The sequence below is a fragment of the Rhinolophus hipposideros genome, assembly GCF_964194185.1.
Source record: "Rhinolophus hipposideros genome assembly, chromosome: X".
Lineage (NCBI taxonomy): Eukaryota > Metazoa > Chordata > Mammalia > Chiroptera > Rhinolophidae > Rhinolophus > Rhinolophus hipposideros.
This window is the reverse complement of record NC_138046.1, coordinates 77,435,221-77,451,477: the sequence shown is the minus strand read 5'-3', so window position 1 is coordinate 77,451,477 and position 16,257 is coordinate 77,435,221. Positions and strand designations below refer to the sequence as shown.

Genomic DNA, 16,257 nt, shown 5'->3' with positions numbered 1-16,257 from the left:
AGGAACCTCCACACTGCCTTCCGTAACAACTGCATCAGTCTGCATTCCCAACAACAGTGTATGATCGTTCCTTTTTCTCCACAGCCTCTCCAACACTTTTTACTATTTGTCTTGTTGATGATAGCCATTCTGACTGGGGTGAGGTGATATCTCATTGTGGTTTTTATTTCCATTTCTCTGATGATTAGTGAGGTTCAGCATTTTTTCATATGTCTATTTGCCATTTGTATGTCCTCTTTGGAGAAATGTCTTTTCAGGTCCTCTGCCCGTTTTTCAATTGGGTTGTTTGTTTATTTGTTGTTGAGTTTCATGAGTTCCTTGTACATTTTGGATATTAGCCCCTTATCGGAGGCACTGTTTGCAAAAATCTTCTCCCATTCAGTTGGTTGCCTCTTTATTTTGTCGATGATTTCTTTTGCTGCGGAGAAGCTTTTAAGTTTCATGTAGTCTTATTCATTTATTTTAGCTTTTACTTCCAATGCCTTTGGAGTCAAATTCATAAAATGCTCTTTGAACCCAAGGAGCATAAGTTTAGTACTTATGTTTTCTTCTATGCAGTTTATTGTGTCAGGTCTTTTTTTTTATTAAATTTATTGGGGTGACAATTGTTAGTAAATTTACATAGATTTCAGGTGTACAATTCTGTATTACATCGTCTATAAATCCCATTGTGTGTTCACCACCCAGAGTCAGTTCTCCTTCCATCACCATATATTTGATCCCCCTTACCCTCATCACCCACCCCCCACCCCCTTACCCTCTGGTAACCACTTTGATCAATTTTGTATTAATTTTGGTACATGGTGACAGATAGCAGTCCAGTTTCATTCTTCTGCACGTGGCTATCCAATTCTCCCAGCACCATTTATTGAAGAGGCTGTCTTTCCTCCATTGTATGTTTTTAGCTTCTTTGTCAAAAATTATCTGTCCATATTTATGTGGTTTTATTTCTGGGTTCTCAATTCTATTCCATTGGTCTATGTGTCTGTTTTTCTACCAATACCATGCTGTTTTGATTATTGTAGCCCTGTAGTACAAGCTAAAGTTAGGGAGTGTGATACCTCCAGTATTGTTCTTTTTTCTTAAGATGGCTTTGGCTATTCGAGGTCTTTTGTGGTTCCAAACAAATCTGATGAGTTTTTGTTCTATTTTTTTAAAAATTGCCACTGGGATTTTTATGGGGATTGCATTAAATCTGTATATTGCTTTGGGTAATATAGTCATTTTAACTATGTTGAGTCTTCCAATGCATGAGCACGGAATGTCTTTCCATTTCTTTTTGTCTTCTTCAATTTATTTCAAAAACGTCTTATAGTTTTCAGCATATAGGTCCTTCACATCCTTGGTTAAGTTTATTCCTAGGTATTTTATTTTTTTTTGCTGCAATTGGAAAAGGAACTGTTTTTTGTATTTCTTTTTCTGAGATTTCATTGTTAGTACATAGGAATGCAATGGACTTTTGTACGTTGATTTTGTAGCCAGCAACTTTACTGTATTCGTTGATTGTTTCCAATAGCTATTTGGTGGAGTCTTTAGGGTTTTCTATATATAGCATCATGTCATCTGCAAAGAGTGATATTTTAACTTCTTCATTCCCAAATTGGATGCCTTTTATTTCTATCTCTTGACTGATTGTTCTGGCAAGGACTCGCAACATTATGTTGAAAAGCAGAGGTGATAGGGGACAGCCGTGTCGTGTTCCTGAACGTAGAGCAAAGGGCTTCAGTTTTTCACCATTAATTATGAAATTAGCTGAGGGCTCGTCATAGATGGCCTTTATTATGTTAAGGTACATTCCTTCTATACCGATTTTATTAAGTGTTTTAATCACAAATGGATGTTGTGAATTGTCAATTGCTTTTTCTGTATCAATAGATATAATCATATAGTTTTTATCCTTTATTTTGTTTATGTAATGTATCACATTGATGGATTTGCGGATGTAGAACCATCCTTGTGCCACAGGAATGAACCCCACTTGGTCATGATGAATAATCTTTTTAATGTATTCAATTTGCTAGAATTTTGTTTAGGATTTTTGCATCAGTATTCATCAGAATATAGGTCTGTAGTTTTCTTTTTTTGCGTTGGCCTTACCAGGTTTTGTTATGAGGTTAATGTTGGCCTCAAAAAATGAGTTAGGGAATACTGACTGTTCTTCAATTTTCTGGAAGAGTTTGAGCGGGATTGGGTTAGATACTGTTTGAAGGTTTGGTAGAATTCACTAGAGAAGCCATCTGGTCTTTGAATTTTGCTTTTGGGTAGGTTTTAAATGACTGATTCAATTCCTTCACTGGTGATCAGTCTGTTTAGATTTTCCAGTTCTTCATGGTTCAGCCTTGGAAGGCTATATGTTTCTAAGAACTTGTCCACTTCTAGGTTATTGAATTTGGTGGCATGTAGTCCTTCATAGTATTCTTGCATGATCCTTTGTATTTCTGTGGTGTCCGTGATAACTACCCCTTTTTCACTTCTGATTTTGTTAATTAGTGTCTTCTCTCTTTTCATCTTAGTGAGTCTAGCTAAGGGTTTTTCGATTTTATTACTTTTTTCAAAGAACCAGCTCTTTGTCAGATTAATTTTTTCTATTTTCTTTTTGTTCTGTATTTCATTGAGCTCTGCTCTGATTTTTGTTATTTCCTTTCTTCTGCTGACCTTGGGTTTCACTTGTTCGGCTTTTTCTAGTTCTTTAAGGTGTCACATGAAGTTGTTTATTTGGGATTTTTCTTGTTTCTTGAGATAGGCCTGTAATGATATAAATTTCCCTCTTAAAACTGCTTTCGCTGCATCCCAAAAATTTTGGTAGGATGTATTTTCATTGTCATTTGTTTCTATGTATCTTTTGATCTCTCTTCTAATTTCTTCTTTGACCTAGTCGTTATTTAAAAGTATGTATTTTAATCTCCATGTATTTGTGTTTTTTCCTGCTTTCTTTTCGCAGTTGATATCCAATTTCAAAGCCTTGTGATCAGAGAATATGCTTGGTATGATTTCAATCGTCTTAAATTTGCTGAGGCTGTTTTTATGTTCCAATATGTGGTCTATCCTTGAGAATGTTCCATGTACACTCTAAAAGAATGTATAGTCTGATGTTTTAGGATGAAACACTCTATATACGTCAATGATGTCCATTTCATCTAAAGTGTCATTTAGGACTGCTATTTAATTATTTATTTTCTGTTTGGATGATCTATCCACAGCTGTCAATGATGCATTTAAGTCCCCTAGTATAATTGTGTTTTGGTCAATTTTGTCCTTTAGTTCTGTTAGTAGTTGCTTGTTATATTTTTGTGCTCCCTGATTGGGGGCATAAATATTGATGACTGTTATGTCTTCTTGTTGTATAGTCCCCTTTACCATTACGAAATGTCCATCTTTGTCTCTTGTTATATTTTTCACCCTGAAGTCTGTTTCATCTGATATTATTATGGCTACACCTGATTTTCTGTGGGTACCATTTGCTTGGAGTGTCAATGTCCACCCTTTCACTTTGAGTCTATGTTTGTCCTTGTACCTGAGATGTGTCTCTTGGAGACAGCATAGGGTTGGGTTTAGTTTTTTGATCCAATCTACTACTCTGTGCCTTTTTATTGGTGAGTTCAGTCCATTTACATTTAAGGTGATTATTGATATGTGAGGATTTCCTGTCATTCTATCTTTAGTTTTCTGTTAAGGCTGTGTCGCCATTGTTTCTTTGCCTTTTTTTTGTTGACTATTATTTCTGTGTGGTGGTATTCTTTGATGTTTCCCTGTGTGTCTTCTTTTATTACAGTATGTATTTCATTTCCGGATTTTTTTTTGAGTGGTTACCCTTAAGATTATGTAAAAAAAAGTGTGATATTTAGAGTATTCCATTTTCTTCAGCACGCTTACTTTCTCCTTTCCCATATTCTGGTTCAGGCCTTTACTCTCTCCGTTTTTATGCCACAAATTGTCCCTGATGATGGTGGTTGAATAGCCTTTTTTAGTATTTCTTGTAGTGCAGGTCGTGTATTAGAAAATTCCCTCTGCTTCGGTATGTCTGGAAAGGTCTTTATTCCTCTTTCATATCTAAAAGATATCTTTGCTGTATATATTATTCTTGGCTCATGATTTCTCTCTTTCAATAGTTTGAATATTTCATTCCACTCTCTCCTGGCTTGTAGAGTTGTTGCTGAAAAATCTGATAATATTCTAATGGGCTTTCCTTTGTAGGCTACCGTCTTCTTTTCCCTGGCTGCCTTGAGGATTCTTTCTTTGGTGTTAATTTTTGACAGCTTCAATACAATGTCCCATTTTTGATATGTTGCTTGACTCCTGCCCATGAAATATAATAAACTAAATGACCTAAAATAAAGATCGTTAAAAGGATTAACTTGAACCAAATTTGTTCAGATGGCAACTGCTATATTGATTGCCTCCCTTCTGTTTTACCTGCCCTCTCTTCCCCTTTGTAGAATTCTTGCCAACACTTATGATGAAATATGCCTATTTATTTAATCCTACTATGTTGTACTACCTGCGACAATTTTTTTCTAGATTCCTTTATTTCCCTTCTTCTACAAAGTAAAATGTATCTCTCTTTGTATTCTATGCTGCCCACTTTGTAAGGTGAAAACTAACTTTTCTGATTGATTGCTTGTAATGGATTAATGTAAGCATCCTCGTACTATTTTCACTTTATTAGGAGATTTTTGGAGACAAAGTGCCTTAAATTATTGTATTTATAAGGGGATATTTCAGTCAAGGTGATAAGCCTGGACAAGAGATCAATGGATAACGTGGAGCAGAGACTAGTGGGGTGTGGTTTTTGATGCCCCTAAATCATCCCACATAGGAAGCCATCTACAAACATTGCTAGGGTACCTATAATACAGTTTTTCATAGAAGATAATTTATCTCTTAGCACCAGCTGTGCTGACACCTGGTGGCCGACTGTGTCTCTCTCTATGTATATTCACTAACCAATGAAAGAGGTGTGGCTATGAGAACTCAGAAAATATCCTCAACTGAGAAAAATTCAGTATTTGCCATCCAACTGTGTTGTGAGTTTGACTAGAAGCTGTGGGATTTTTCTTAGATAGGTCATCATAGTTAAGAGCTCTTTGTGACCAGTGAGTGGCTTGTGAACCCTGCCATTGACATCCCAAACTTCTCTCACCTATTCCAGAGTCTGCCAAGTCAAAAAGAAACGTCAAATGGTAAAGAGACTCCCATTGACTCTACATTGCTACCACTAAAGGCCAAGTGTAAACCTCTCCATACTTTCCTTTGCCCATGGTCATTCATTTGGGGGGGTCTCAGCTTCCACCTGTTGTAATTTCTCAGCCTTTTGCGAGCATCTTCTTCAAGCTGCACTTGGTCACTTTTCTTCTATGTTCTTTCAGGCATGAATAAATTAATCCAGCATGATTACCCATGGCTTCCTCAAGAGACCCTATTGCTTTGATTAAGGAATTCCACCAGCACTGAAGAGCACAGTATGTACTCAAATATGGTCTTGACTTCTGTTTTTGCATCATCCTTAAAAGAGTGCTTTTTCGCTCTTTGGGCCCTGAGTAGATACTGAGAGCCCTCACTAGTCAATTGTGCCACATTTGCTTATCCACTTGGTTGATTACCAGGTTTTCACAAATTATGAATGTAATGCTGTAGAACATGAAAGGCAGTTGTTTATTGAGTATTTGGTAGAATGTGATATTCTTTTTAATAGTGCCCTGTGAGTCATATTGGAGCCTGAGGCAATGGAAAAATCATACTGATCTTGTCTTTACTTACTATTTTAATATTATGTCCATCATGGACTTGTATTTATTTTGATTTTTTAAAAAAATATTGTACTAAATATTAGGTATTTTGATTACTGAATTCTTTGGCAACTCTTCAAATTTTGTGTCACCTACCTCACCTTAACCATTTATTCCCATTTTGAAAGTAAGTCTATGTACAGATTACACAAATGATTTCAATGGTAAACTTATACACAGACACACACACACACACACACACACACATTGGTCACTCTAGTTATAAAATAGAGAATGATATCAGTGTGTTGAATAAGGCGATGCCATTAGCTCAGAAGGATGATTACAGTAGTTGTAGGTAAACCACATGAATATTAGACAATTGTCTATTCACTGATTAGTAAGATAAAAAGTCAAGGAATCTTAGGTTAAAAACAGATTTGAAAGACGTAGATTTTGGAGAAGGGTAATTTTTTGTCATGTTTGCTTTTGGGTTTTTTGTATGGATACCTATTCTTAGAAGAAGTGTATTATCATGCACCAGCCTAGGTATCTAACCATTGTAATGGGAAATGTCTAATACATAAGCTCAGTTTAAATAATCATGAGAAAAAATGACTCCATAGATCACTTAAACATGGAGAAAATAGTCACATTCATTTATGTACCTAACCAGGTGATCAGGGTTTTAATAATTAATACAACTCCTTGTAGTGCACATATTCTCTTTATGTAATTGTTTAATTTAAGTATTTAATATAATGGTTTATGTATATCTGGAAGCCAAATTGAAGCAATTCCATCATTTGTTTTTAGTTGCATTTTCTCATAAAAATAAAAAGAGCTACTGTTCAAGAACACTTGAGACTTTTCCCCTGAAATAATCAAGATGAGTATAGTTGGAGAGCTCAGTGAGAGAAGGAAAAAAAAGCAGATGCATATTATGCTTGTAACACTCATAAATTAGTGATTAATTGTAGGTGAAGTAGACTACACAGCTAATGACATACTTCTATTGTCAGAAATAATTATCTGTTGGCTCAAGTAAAACATTATAACTGCTTGGATGTATTAACAAATGAAAGTGCTGGTTGAACCTGAATCCCTGTTGTGATATGAAATTCAAATTAACTGGAGAAAATTCAAATGCATTTTAATTTATTAATAACCAGGAAAGTCCCTATTTCAGATACAACCTCAGGATTGATAGAAAGAGAAATAGTGAGCCACTACTACTAGCAAACAAACATGAAACAAAACAAAATAACAATAAAAACGTTTTATTAATAGGTGTATAAAGATATTTATGTAATTTGTTTAAATTATTTCCTCCTGGAGATATTAGCTGGCATTCAATTTTTGATCACAGCATTTATGTATGCATATAGTTTTTTTACACTGTTTAAAATGTTAAAAATTTGTTATTTTTATTTAATATATTTATATATCATTACTATAGAAACTTAAAAATATTAACTTATTAAATACTCTTAGCGGTAGGCACTGTTATTATCTCATTTTGCAGAAGTGTCAACTGAGACACAAAAATGTTTAAGTAGTTTGCTCAAAATCACACCATAGATTAGCTAGTCAGTGGCAGAGCCTGAATTTGAATCCAAGAAGATTGTCTCCAGAGTCCATGCTGTTACCAAGTACAAACGATGCCTCCTTGTTTTTAAAAAGAATTTGTATTATGCAGTAACTATATATGCATGAAAAGAATACATGTATATGTCATGGAATACCAAGGCTATTTAAAACCAAATTTCGGACACAAAACTAGCCCCCCAAAATTTAAGAAGCCTAAAATCAAACCAAGCATATTTTCCAACCACAATGCTGGAAATTGGAGCTTGACTGCAAAAAGAAAGCAGGAAAACAAAACAAAACAATTTATACTAAAGAATGACCAGGTCAAAGAAGAAATAAAAGGAGAGATCAAAAGATACATAGAAACGAGTAAGAATGAAAATACATCATAGCAAAATTGTTGGCATGCTGCAAAAGCAGTATTAAGAGGGAAATTTCTATCTTTACAGGCTTATCTCCAGAAACAAGAAAAATTCCAAATAAACAACCTAACATTACATCTTAAAGAACTAGAAAAAGAAAAACAAATGAAATTTGAAGTCAATAGAAGGAAGGAAATAATGAAAAGTACAGCAGAATTAAATGAAATACAGAACAAGAAGACAATAGAAAAACATAATGCAAGAAAGCGCTGGTTCTTTGAAAAGCTTAATAAAATTGACAGACCTCTGGCTAGATTCACTAAGAAAAAAAGACAAAAGACACAAATAAACAAAATCATAAATGGAAGAGGAGAAGTTACTACTGGTACCACAGAAATACAAAGGATCATACAAGAATATTATGGACTGTATGCCACCAAATTAAATAACCTAGAAGAAATGGACAATTTCTTAGAAATATATAACCTTCCTCAACTGAATCGCGAAAAACAAGGCAATCTAAATAGACCTATCAATGGTAAGGAAATTGAAACAATCATCAAAACATCCCCTAAAGCAAAAGTCCAGGACCAGATGGCTTCACCAGTGAATTCTATCAGATATTCAAAGATGATTTACCACCTGTCTTCTTCAAGCTCTTCCAAGCAATTGAAGAAGACGCAATACTTCCTAACTCATTTTGTGAGGCCACATTACCCTGATACCAAAACTTTGTAAGGAGAACACACACACACACACACACACACACACACACACACACACACACACACACAGAGAGAGAGAGAGAGAGAGAGAGAGAGAGAGAGAGAACTACAGACCAATATCTCTTATGAATACAGACACAAAAATTCTAAACAAAATATTAGCAAATTAAATACAACAATATACTAAAAAAGATTGTACATCACAATCCAGTGGGGTTCATTGCAGCGGCACAAGGATAGCTCAACATATGTAAATTGATCAATGTGACACACCATGTAAGCAAAATAAAGGATAAAAATCATATGATTATATCAATAGATGCAGAAAAAGCATTTGAAAAGATACAACATCCATTTGTAATTAAAACACTTAATGAAATGGGTATAGAAGAAAAGTACCTCAACATAATAAAGATCATATATGCCAAACCCTCAGGTAACACCATATTTAATAATGAAAATCTAAAGCTTTTCTTCCAACATGGCAGAATAGACAAACACTGTGCCTGTGTTCTTTCATGAACACATCAAAATTACAACTAAATTCTAGAACAATCCACCTGGACAACCATCTGAAGTCTAGTGAAACAGAAGTCATATAACTAAAAATATAAAGAAGCAGCCATGCCAAGACTGGTAGGAGGGGCGGAGATGTGGAATGGGTCCCAAACTTCCCCAGGGTGGTTGAGACTCAGGAGGGATATCTTAACTGGGAAGACTTCCCTTGGAGGAGTGAGGGACCCTAGCCTCCTACACCAGGATACCCAGCCTTGAGTACTGGTTCCACGAATAGAAGTCCCCACAATGTCTAGCTGTGGAAAACAGTGGGATTCCATTGGTGTGGGAAACCCAGGCGTCCTCTTTAACGGCCCACACACAGACTCACTCGCTTACAGGCACTCACCTTGGGCTCCTGTGGAAAGACCTTGACTTGCGGGGGCCTCAGAGACATATGGGGGAAGAATGAGGTGTGTGGCTTCAGGGGGAATACTGGAGGACAGTTGGCATTTCCCAGCATTTTCACAGTAAGGGGTCTTTCTCCTGTACAGCCAGCAGGCAGGAGCCATCTTTCCTGGGTTGAGCCCAACCCCACAGGCCAAATATGAATGTGACTGACCTGGTGAGTTCCAGTTTTCCGGTTTCCTGACTCAGCTTGGAGCCTGCGCAACCCAACTTCTACACCACCAGAGGCACTTTCTCCACAGCAGCCAGCCCCTCCCACATTGCACTCCTCTTGGAAACTTATCAGACTCCAGGGGGCCCCAGGCAGGCAGACACTGGTCTCAGTAGAGTCTGAGACTTTTGCTGCGTCACTCCAGGCTCAGCACTGGCACTGAACCAGAATTTACATTAACCTGGAGACCACAACTCTTCCCACTCTAATGACTCCTTGAGACTCTGCCTCACCCAACTCACGTCTCCACAAGGATTTATCAGAAGCTGAACCTTAAGGGTGCCAGAAGGTGGCAGTAGGCCTCCAGGTGTCCTAAATTTTTGCAGTTACCCAGGCCTGGTACTGGTAGCACTTCCCCTTGGTTTGCAGTATGTCCTTTCCCATGTGACTCCAGGGTTAGAACAGGCAGCAAGCAACCATGGATTGCTTTGTAGCTCCTACCAGATAGACCCCAGTCAGTCTCAAGCAGTGGTTGACCTGTGCTTGAATAGAAGCCACTCCCAAGAAGCCCCAGAACCAACATACTTGGAGGTTGACTTCAGAACATAGCAAAGAACTGCCCAGTTAGCCCCATAAGTGGCACACACAAAGGGAGGTCTCAACAGGCACCAGAGACCAATGGGGCAAATCCCACTCAGTGGGGTAAGCCTCCCACAGAGCTGCCCATAAGCTGTGGACATGGCCAAACCCCACAACAAATCAGCCTGAGGGTCAATCCCACCTACTGACATGCCAATAGCACTCAAGGCTCAACTATAACAGGAGAACACACACAACCCACACAAGGGACACTCCTGGAGCACCTAGCTCAGGTGACCAGGGAGACTATGGCACTGGGTCACACAGAACACCTAATACATAAAGCCACCTGGCCAAGACTGGGACACATAGAGCCCTACCTAATACATACAAACACAGAGAGGCAGCCAAAATGAGGAAACAAAGAAATGTATCCCAAATGAGAGAACAGGAGAAAACTCCAGAAAAAGACCTAAACAAAATGGAGGCAAGCAACCTACCAGAGACAGAGTTAAAAAAATGGTTATAAGGATGCTCAAGGAACTTAGTGAGAATTTCAACAAAGAGATAGCAAGCATAAGAAAGGACATACCGCGTTTCCCCGAAAATAAGACCTAGCTGGACCATCAGCTCTAATGCATCTTTTGGAGCAAAAATCAATATAACATATTATATCATAACATATTATATAAGACCAAGTCTTATATTATAGTAAAATAAGACCAGGTCTTATATTAATTTTTGCTCTAAAAGATGCATTAGAGCTGATGGTCCGGCTAAGTCTTATTTTCGGGGAAACACGGTATAAACCATAGAAAAGAACCAGTGAGAAGTGAAGAATACAGTAACTGAAATGAATAATGCACTAGAAGGAATCACCAGCAGACTGGATGAAGAAGAGTATTGAATCAATGATTTGGAAGCCAAGGTAACAGAAAACACCCAATTGGAACAATAAAAAGAAAAAAAAATTAAAAAATGAGAATAGTTTAAGAGACCTCTGGGACAACATCAAGCATAACAAGTTTCACATCATAGGGGTACCTGAAGGAGAAGAGGGAAAGAAAGGGATTGAGAACCCTCTTGAAGAAATAATGACTGAAAACTTTGTAACCTGGTGAAGGAAACAACATACAAGTCCAGGAAGTGCAGAGACTCCCAAACAAGATGAACCCAAAGAGTCCCACACCAAGACACATCATAATTAAAATGGCAAAGGTTAAAGACAAAGAGAGAATCCTAAAAGCAGCAAGAGAAAGGCAAGTAGTAATTTATAAGGAAGCTCCCATAAGATTGTCACCTGATTTTTCAACAGAAAATTTGCAGACTAGAAGGGATTGGCACAAAATATTCAACGTGATAAAAACCAAGTACCCAGAATCAGTTCTCCCTCCGTCACCATATATTCAATCCCTTTTTTCCACTTTTACCATTGACTTTGGATGGTGAACACACAATGTGATATATAGATGATGTGTTATAAAAATGTGCACTTGAAACCTATACAATTTTGCTAACCATTGTCATCCCAATAAGTTTAATTTAAAAAAAAAAAAGGAAAGAAAAGCAAGGACTTACAACCAAGACTACTCTACGCAGCAAGGCTATCATTTAAAATTGAAGGAGAGATAAAGAAACTAATTTAAAAAAATCTTCCCAGAAAAGAAAAAGCTAAAGGAGTTCATCACCATCAAACCAGTATTACAACGAATGTTACAAGGACTTATTTGAGATGGGAAAATCTCAGAAATATGAACAATAAAATGGTGGTGAACACACAATGGGATATATAGATGATGTAATACAGAATTGTACATCTGAAATCTATGTAATTTGTCTAACAATTGTCACCAAAATAAATTAAAAATGGCAATAACTTCATATCCGTTAACAATTACTTTCAATGTAAATGGATTAACTGCTCCAATCAAAATACATAGGAGGGCTGTATGCATAAGAAAACAAAACCCTTACATATGCTGCAGACAAGAGACTCACTTCAGATTGAAAGACACACACAGAGAAAAAGTAGAGATGGAAAAAGATATTTCATGAAAATGGAAATAAAACAAACAAACAAACAAACAAACAAAAAAACCTCTCGAGAAGTGGCTAGTCATTTAATTTTCATTCCAGCGAAATAAAGTGCAATACAAAAACAACCAGATATTGCAAATAATGCCATTCTTTATCTAGATGTGGTACATACGGTATATACAATGGAATATTACTTGGCCATAAGAAAGAATTAAATCTTTTATTATTATTATTATAATTTTTTGAGGAACCTCCACACTGCTTTCCATAGCGGCTGCACCAGTCTGCATTCTCACCAACAGTGGATGAGGATTCCTTTTTCTCCACAGCCTCTCCAACACTTGTTGCTATTTGTCTTGTTGATGATAGCCATTCTGACTGGGGTGAGGTGATATAGCATTGTGGTTTTTATTTGCGTTTCTCTGATGATTAGTGATGTTGAGCATTTTTTCATATGTCTATTTGCCATTTGTATGTCCTCTTTGGAGAAATGTCTCTTCAGGTCCTCTGCCCATTTTTCAATTGGGTTGTTTGTTTATTTGTTGTTGAGTTTCATGAGTTCCTTGTATATTTTGGATATTAGCCCCTTATCGGAGGAACTGTTTGCAAAAATCTTCTCCCATTCAGTCGGTTGCCTCTTTATTTTGTCGATGGTTTATTTTGCTGTGCAGAAACTTTTAAGTTTCATATAGTCCCATTTGTTTATTTTAGCTTTTACTTCCATTGACTTTGGAATCAAATTCATAAAATGCTCTTTGAATCCAAGGTCCATAAGTTTAGTACCTATGTTTACTTCTATGCAGTTTATTGTGTCAGGTCTTATGCTTAAGTCTTTGATACATTTTGAATTAATTTTGGTACATGGTGACAGATAGCAGTCCAGTTTCATTCTTTTGCACATGGCTATCCAATTCTCCCAGCACCATTTATTGAATATGCTGTCTTTCCTCCATTGTATGTTTTTAGCTTCTTTGTCAAAAATTATCTGTCCATATTTATGTGGTTTTATTTCTGGGTTCTCAATTCTATTCCGTTGTTCTATGTGTCTGTTTTTCTGCCAATACCATGCTGTTTTGATTATTGTAGCCCTGTAGTGCAAGCTGAAGTCAGGCAGTGTGATCCCTCTAGCACTATTCTTTTTTCTTAAGATTGCTTTGGCTATTCGGGGTCTTTTGTGGTTCCAAACAAATCTGATGATTTTTCGTTATATTTCTTTAAAAATTGCCATTGGGATTTTGATGGGGATTGCATTAAATCTGTATATTGCTTTGGGTAATATGGCCATTTTAACCATGTTGATTCTTCCAATCCATGAGCACAAAATATCTTTCCATTTCTTTGTGTCATCTTCAATTTCTTTCAAAAATGTCTTACAGTTTTCAGTATATAAATCCTTCACATAGTTGGTTAAGTTTATTCCTAGGTATTTTATTCTTTTTGCTGCAATTGCAAAGGGAATTATTTTTTGTATTTCTTTTTCTGAGATTTCATTGTTAGCATATTGGAATGCAATGGACTTTTGTATGTTAATTTTGTAGCCAGCAACTTTACTGTATTCGTTGATTGTTCCTAACAGCTTTTTGGTGGAGTCTTTAGGGTTTTCTATATATAGCATCATGTCATCTGCAAAGAGTGATATTTTAACTACTTCATTCCCAATTTGGATGCCTTTTATTTCTTTCTCTTGCCCGATGGCTATGGCAAGGACTTCCAACACTATGTTGAAAAGCAGAGGTGATAGGGGACAGCCGTGTTGTGTTCCTGAATATAGAGCAAAGGGCTTCAGTTTTTCACCATTAATTATGAGATTAGCTGAGGGCTTGTCATAGATGGCCTTTATTATGTTAAGGTATTTTCCTTCTATGCCTATTTTATTAAGTGTTTTAATCATAAATGGATGTTGTATCTTGTCAAATGCTTTATCTGCATCAATTGATATAATCATATGATTTTTGTCCTTCATTTTGTTTATGTGATGTATCACATTGATGGATTTGCAGTTGTTGAACTATCCTTGTGTCCCAGGGATGAACCCCACTTGGTCATGATGAATAATCTTTTTAATGCATTGTTGTATTCGATTTGCTAAAATTTTGTTTAGGAGTTTTGCATCAGTATTCATCAGAATATAGGTCTGTAGTTTTCTTTTTTTGTGTTGTCCTTACCAGGTTTTGGTATCAGGGTAATGTTGGCCTCATAAAATGAGTTAGGGAGTACTGACTCTTCTTCAATTTTTTGGAAGAGTTTGAGCAGGATTGGAATTAGATCCTGTTTGAAGGTTTGGTAGAATTCACTAGTGAAGCCATCTGGTCCCGGAGTTTTGCTTTTGGGAAGGTTTTGGATGACTGATTCAATTTCTTTACTGGTGATCGGTGAAAGAATGAAATCTTACCACGTGTGTCAACATGGATGGATCTAGAGGGTATTATGCTAAGTGAAATAAATCAGACAGAGAAAGACAAATGCCATATGATTTCACTTATATGTGGACTCTAAAAAGCAAAATAAATGAACAAACAAAAAGAAACAAACTTATAGATGAGAGAACAAAATGATGGTCACTAGATGGGAGAGGATTTTGGGGAGTGAGTGAAAAGGATAAAGAGATTAAGATGTATAATTTGCCAGTTATAAAAATTGTAATGGAGATGTAAAGTACAGTTTAGGGAATATAATCAATATTGTGGTATGATGTGGTGCCAGATAGGTAGTAGACTTATCAGGATGATCACTTTGAAAGGGACATAAATGTCTAATTACTATGCTATTCACCTGACACTAATATTGTATATCAACTATAATTGAAAAATAAATAAATAAAATAATAGTACCATTCACTGAAAAAAATCCTTTTATTTTTTTTCACCAGTTTGGGTTTAAAAACACCTTGTTTCTTTAGACTTTCACAAGATGCATTTAAGGGAAAGGGATTCGAAATAATTTCAGCCTAGACCAAATTAATTCCCTAGGTCTACAGGTGGTTATATGTCCAGCTTAACTTTCCAAGTAGATAACGACATAAAGAGATAAGCAATTGACCTATGTGAGAAATAAAAGTGAGCAAACCAGAAGGTAAGTTTATTTTGGGTGCTTGGTGAGTCCTCTGGCTATGGCGGAGGAGGGGCTTTTCATTTCCTGCATTGAAGGCAGCAGGCTGTGGTAAAAAAAAAAAAAAAAAGTAAAAATAGTATCACATTGCCACAAAGAAGTGTATTGTACTCCATTCTTGTGTGTGTGTGTGTGTGTGTGTGTGTGTGTGTGTGTGTGTGTTGGGGAGCTGATACTTTTTTAACCTGACTTCCTTTTATTTGTACTTCTTTTGAACACAATACAATGTGGCTGCTTAAATGTATATTCTCAAGAGTTTAGATATTTTTAAAAAGCAATAATGTGTTTTGAGTCTTATACTATCCCTTAGATCATAGTTTGCAGATAATACGGTAAATTTGTAGTTGGATGATTTTTCAAATGTTAAATGGACATTGACATTTTGGGGGCAGCTGCTGCTGTGAAGGATGTGTTTTATCTTTAACTGTTTTTGAAGTTTCTTCAATTTGATTACCAAACAATTAAGGGAATACATTTTGATTATTTTGGGGAAACTAAGGAAGAAATTCTAATTAGTTCAATGGGATAGCATTTAGACCATTTATGTTATTCATTGATAGATTACTAATAAGGAAGAGCAAATTTTACTGTTGGGAAAAAATTCTATAAAGAAAAACAATTAGACGTAATTATCAGTAAATGGAAAAAAGGAAAGTTCTTTAAAAAGCGTCTTTTGTAGTCTCCAAATGCTTTGCAGTGGCCAATATCAATAATTAAAATAATAGCTAGGAATTATTAAATGTGAGTAGGTTTTACAATTTGAAGAGGCTTTAAATGGCATACTACAAAAATTACACAAAACTGTATAACTGAAAAAAAATGGTTCTGCAAACATGCAGGGGCATTTGTATTATCCATTTAAGAGATATTTCCTAACTGTCAGCTAATAGACAATTGTTTAGTACAGTTCTATTACAAACGTTGTGAGAGATGCACAGATTATTAGGACAAAGTCCCCACTCTCAAGGAGCTTACAACCTAGTGAAAATATAGACAACTAACTATGCCATCAGACA

The 16,257-nt window shown here is 36.1% G+C and overlaps 1 protein-coding gene across 1 annotated transcript in view; it reads left to right on the top strand.

The window, feature by feature from the left end:
• The window catches only part of GPR174 (G protein-coupled receptor 174), a gene marked incomplete at its 3' end in the record, with an annotated part of 55,601 nt that overhangs the window by 11,172 nt on the left and 28,172 nt on the right, over nucleotides 1–16,257 (top strand). The window contains exon 2 of the mRNA XM_081043540.1: nucleotides 5,367–5,459. The remainder of the gene's footprint in view (nucleotides 1–5,366; nucleotides 5,460–16,257) is intronic.